Source organism: Chiloscyllium plagiosum, chromosome 26 (genome assembly GCF_004010195.1).
Source record: "Chiloscyllium plagiosum isolate BGI_BamShark_2017 chromosome 26, ASM401019v2, whole genome shotgun sequence".
Lineage (NCBI taxonomy): Eukaryota > Metazoa > Chordata > Chondrichthyes > Orectolobiformes > Hemiscylliidae > Chiloscyllium > Chiloscyllium plagiosum.
The window spans coordinates 18136221-18142325 of NC_057735.1; positions in this window are offsets into that span (position 1 = coordinate 18136221).

Sequence of the window (6105 nt, forward strand, 5' to 3'; positions counted from 1 at the left end):
TGCACTAACTCTTCAGCGATCTCCCTTACAAGGCTGGGGTGTAGTCCATCTTGTCCAGGTGAGTTATCCACATTCAGGCCATTCGGTTTTCTAACATGTTCATCTTGGTGATGGCCACTGTATTTAGGACTGCCCTCTCACTCTCTTCAATTCTTGGGAAATTACTCGTGAAGACTGATGCAAAATTCCTCAGCTATTTCTTTGCTTCCCACTACTGTCTTTCCAGCATCATTTCCCAGTGGTCCATATTCACATTTACCTCTCTTTTTCACTTTATATATCGAAAGAATTTCTGACAGTTTCCTTTATATTACTGGTTAGCTTGCCCCATACTTAATCTTCTCCATCATTATTTATTTTTTCTTGCCTTCTGTTGGTCTCAATTCTCCAGTTTCCCACTGCCCTTCACTCTGCTTGCTCTTTTGCATATATACAATCCCTGACTTCCCTTGTCAGCCCTGGTTGCCTCATCCTCCCTGTACCATGCCTCTAATACACAGCATGAATTTCTGCAGTGTCGTTTAAATTATCGTGGAATCTCCAGCCATTGCTGTTATCCTGTCTTTCCTGCTAGACGCCTGTCCCGGTCAATTCTACCCAGCTTCTCCCTTATGTCTCTCCAGTTGCCTTTATTCAGCTGAAATACTGTTAACTCTGATTCTATGTTCTCTCTCAAATTGCAGAATAGATTCAACTATGCTCTGATCACTGCTTCTGAAGTTTTCCTTCACCTTAAGTTCCCTTGTCCATCCTGCGTCATTAAATCCACTGTCATCTGTTCCCGAGTGGGCTCCACCACATGATGCTCCAAAAAGCGATCCCGTAGACATTATTCAAATTCCTTTTCTTGCGATTCACTACCAACCTGGTTTCCCATTACAGTTGCATATTGAAATTCCCCGTGATCACTGTAACTTTGCCTTTCCTACAGATCTTTTCTATATCTTGGTGTATCTTGTGCCCCAGCTCCTGACTACTCTTTGGAGGCTTGTGCAAGTCTCCAACTGTGATTGTCTTACCTTTGTGGTTCCTCAATTCTACCCACGCAGATTCTACACCATCTGACCTTATTTCCTTTCTTATTGTTGATTTAATTTCATTTCTTATTAATAAAGTAAACCCACTCCCTCTGTCATTTCCATAGGGTATATGTCCTTGAATATCCTGATCCCCTTGCAGCCACTTCTCTGTGATGCCCATCACGTCATACCTACCAATTGAAATCTATGCTACAAGCTCTTTTACCCTATTCCTTATACTGCACGCATTCAAATATAACCTTTCAATCTTGTATTAACGGTCCCTCTTCTATTGCCATTTATTTGTCCTGTGTGCTTGAAGTTTGATTGGTTACACTTTCCATACACTCTCTCCTATTTGCGTCTCTGCTGGAGATTTTAATAACCTCTCCTGAGCTCTGTACTCTTACCTACTCTTTTCTAATTAAACTCTATAACGGAACTCCCACCCCGCGCACACACACACTCCTAATCAGTTTAAAACTCTGTCTACATCGGCTTCAGCGGTGTAGAGGTCAGTGCGCCAGACTACCACTGCGCCCCCTTTATCCGCTGGCTTAATTGTGAGGTTGGGATTAGAGCAGAGGGATTGGATGGCTGTGCAGCATCTGCAGTCATTGTTTTTACCCTGTTACAAATTCCAGACTAGCCCCACTGGAGAAAAACTACCCACAGAAAATTTCTAATGTTGCTGATAGTGTAACATATTTTAATAAATGCAATATAGCTGGGGAATTGTGATGTTAAAATAGTATTGAAGAATATAAGCAGATCGGAGTGGAGAAGCAAACATTACGACTCAGAGTCAGATGAAAAGCGTGGAAACAGACCCTTCGGTCAAACCCGTCCATGCCGACCAGATATCCCAACCCAATCTAGTCCCATTTGCCAGCACCTGGCCCATATCCCTCCAAACCTTTCGTATTCATATACCCATCCAAATGCCTCTTAAATGCTGCAATTGTACCAGCCTCCACCATATCCTCTGGCAGCTCATTCCATACCCATACCACGCTCGGTGTGAAAAAGTTGTCCCATAGGTCTCTTTTATATCTTTCCCCTCTCACCCTAAACCTATGCCCTCTAGTTCTGGACTCCCCCACCCCCAGGGAAAAGACTTTGCCTATTTACCCTATCCATGCCCCTCATAATTTTGTAAACCTCTATAAGGTCACCCCTCAGCCTCTGACACTCCAGGGAAAACAACCCCAGCCCGTTCAGCCTCTCCCTATAGCTCACATCCTCCAACCCTGGTAACATCCATGTAAATCTTTTCTGAACCCTTCAAGTTTCACAATATCTTTCCTATAGGAAGGAGACCAGAACTGCACATAATATTCCAACAATGGCCTAACCAATGTCCTGTACAGCTGTAACATGACCTCCCAACTCCTGTACTCAATACTCTGACCAATAAAGGAAAGCATACCAAACACCTTCTTCACTATCCTATCTACCTGCGACTCCACTTTCAAGGAGCTATGAACCTGCACTCCAAGGTCTCTTGGTTCAGCAACACTCCCCAGGACCTTACCATTAAGTGTATAAGTCCTGCAAAGATTTGCTTTCCCAAAATGCAGCACCTCGCATTTATCCAAATTAAACTCCACCTGCCACGTCTTGGCCCATCAAGATCCTGTTGTAATCTGAGGTAACCCTCTTCGATGTCCACGACACCTCCAATTTTGGTGTCATCTGCAAACTTACTAACTGTACCTCTTATGCTCGCATCCAAATCATTTATGTAAATGACAAAAAGTGGAGGACCCAGCACTGATCCTTGTGGCACTCCATTGGTCACAGGCCTCCAGTCTGATAAACAACCCTCCACCACCACCCTCTGTCTTCTACCTTTGAGCCAGTTCTGTATCCAAATGGCTAGTTCTCCCTGTATTCCATGAGATCTAACCTTGCTAATCAGTCTCCCATGGGGAACCTTGTTGAACGCCTTACTGAGGTGTATATAGATCACGTCTACTGCTCTGCCCTCATCAATCCTCTTTGTTACTTCCTCAAAACATTCAATCAAGTTTATGAGACATGGTTTCCCACGCACCAAGCCATGTTGACTATCTCTAATTAGTCCTTGCCTTTCCAAATACATGTACATGCTGTCCCTCAGGATTCCCTCCAACAACTTGCCCACCACCAAGGTCAGGCTCACTGGTCTTTAGTTCCCTGGCTTTACCACCCATCTTAAATAGTGGCAAGCATGACTCCGGCTCAGTTCTGAAGAGTCGTCACACTGGACTTCAAATGTTAACTCTGTATTTCTCCTCTCAGATACTGTCGAACCTGCTTAGTGTTTCCAGCACTTTGTTTCTTTTTAAATTTCTGTTGTCTGAATAGGGCAGGAGCAAAAAAAAGGCAGAAGTTGATTTATGTTTCTCAACTGAAGAAAATTAGCACTACGCGTAGGAATAAGTTGTATATGAAATATGCAAAAATGTGCTAGATCAGGCACGATGGGCCGAATGGCCTAATTCTATTCCTATATCTTATGATGCAACCCTTTGAAATCACATATCATTCAAATTGATCAAAGCCAATTTAATTTTGGCTATTAAAACCGGAGTCATTGAGATGTACAGCACAGGAACAGACTCTTCGATACCAACTCGTCTGTGCTGACCAGATATCCTAACATAATCTAGTCCCATATCCTCTAAACTTTCCTATTCACACACCCATCCAGATGCCTTTTAAATGTTGCATTTGTACCAGCCTCCACCATTTCTTCTGGCAGCTCCTTCCATAATTGGAGACAGGTGGTAAATTCAGAAGCTTCCTGGACAGCCATCTTCCAGAAGATGGACAAGTGTGGATTAAGCCAATTGAAGTTTTTTTTTATTCATTCAGGGGGTGACAGCATAATTGGCCACTCCAGCATTTATTGTCCATCCCTAATTGCCTGGGGGCAGTTAAGTTAATTTGGAGTCACAAGTAGGCCAGACCAGGTAAGGAGGGCAGTTCCCTTTCATAAAAGGACATTGGTGAAACAGATGGGTTTTTCTGACAATCAGCCATGATTCATAGTCATAATTAGATTCTTAATTCCAGATATTTATTGAATTCACCATCTGCTGTGGCAGAATCTGAACCCAGGTCCCCTGAACGTAATCTAGTGACCCAGGTAAAGAATCTAGCAATAATATCACTAGGCTATTGCCTCCTCTTGGGCCAGCCATGGCCCAATCCTTAGAAATAAGGATGGGAGGAAAGATAGACTTTGTACTGCTGACCAATACAAATGAATTGAATCCAAACTGGTTTTATTGCTGGGAGAAAGTGAGGACTGCAGGTGCTGGAGATCAGAGCTGAAAATGTGTTGCTGGAAAAGTGCAGCAGGTCAGGCAGCATCCAAGGAGCAGGAGAATCGACGTTTCGAGCATGAGTCCTTCTTCAGGAATGAGGAGAAGGTGCCAAGCAGGCTAAGATAAAAGGTAGGGAGGAGGGACTTGGGGGAGGGGCGTTGGAAATGCGATAGGTGGAAGGAGGTTAAGGTGAGGCCAGAGTGGGGGTGGGGGTGAAGAGGTCAGGAAGAAGATTGCAGGCTAGGAAGGTGTTGCTGAGTTCGAGGGTTGGGACTGAGACAAGGTGGGGGGAGGGGAAATGAGGAAACTGGAGAAGTCTGAGTTCATCCAGTGTGGTTGGAGGGTTCCTAGGCGGAAGATGAGGTGCTCTTCCTCCAGCTGCCGTGTTGCCGTAGTCTGGCGATGGAGAAGTCCAAGGACCTGCATGTCCTTGGTGGAGTGGGAGGGGGAGTTGAAGTGTTGAGCCACAGGGTGGTTAGGTTGGTTGGTCCTCTGAAACGTTCCGCAAGTAGGCGGCCTGTCTCCCCAATATAGAGGAGGCCACATTGGGTGCAGCGGATGCAGTAAATGATGTGTGTGGAGGTGTAGGTGAATTTGTGGCGGATATGGAAGGATCCCTTGGGGCCTTGGAAGGAAGTAAGGAAGGGGGGAGGTATGGGTGCAAGTTTTTCATTTCTTGCGGTTTCAGGGGAAGGTGCCGGGAGTGGAGGTTGGGTTGGTGGGGGATGTGGACCTGACGAGGGAGTCACGGAGGGAGTGGTCTTTTCGGAACGTTGTCACTCTACTTCTGCAAATTAAATGTATCTATAGTTCTCATGACAGATAGTTCTGTAATCACTCTAATGCTTCCATATTTGCAATGATTTTCTTTTACTTAGCTGCTTTGTGTGAAGTCATGCCGAACTATGATCTGTTTGAGTGTTTCCCAAGCATAGATAATGAATAAATACTAACTCCACAGTTCTTATCAGGTGATCTCACTGTCACTTCATGACCTGTTCAGGTTTATTAGATATTACACAAAAACGTGTTCATGTTTAAATAAGCCCAAGGTCTTTTCCTACTAAGTGAAAGTGCAAAGTTTAATAAATCAATCATCAGGTAAGAATCTTTCAAATCAAAATCTGTTAACATAATAGCTTAGCGAGTTTTTGAGAAGATTTGTAGCTCAGGTTGAGGTTTTGGATATAGGTTTGCTCGCTGAGCTGAAAGGTTCATTTCCAGATGTTTCGTTACCTTTCTAGGTAACATCTTCAGTAGGCCTCATGTGGAGCAATGCTGAAAATTCCTGCTTTCTATCAATCAACATTAACCTGGCCAAGAAAACACTGACTACACTATTAGAAGACCCAAAGACTTGTACATCAAACACCACGAACTTCATCAATAAGGAGAATATCATCAAGCTAGTGGACCGATGCCTTTCCACCCACTTCACCTTCAACAACAGAAACTACAGACAAACCAATGGAACACCCATGGGATCTCCGATATCAGGGTTCTTAGCAGAGGCAGTAATGCAGAGACTTGAGCAAACAGCTCTGCCAACCAACCAACCCAAACTTCCATATCTGCCACAGATTCACCTGCACCTCCACACACATCATCTATTGCATCCTCTGCACCCGATGTGGCCTCCTCTATATTGGGGAGACAGGCCGGCTACTTGCAGAGCGTTTCAGAGAACACCTCTGGGACACCCGGACCAACCAACCCAACCACCCTGTAGCTCAACATTTCAACTCCCCCTCCCACTCCACCAAGAATATGCA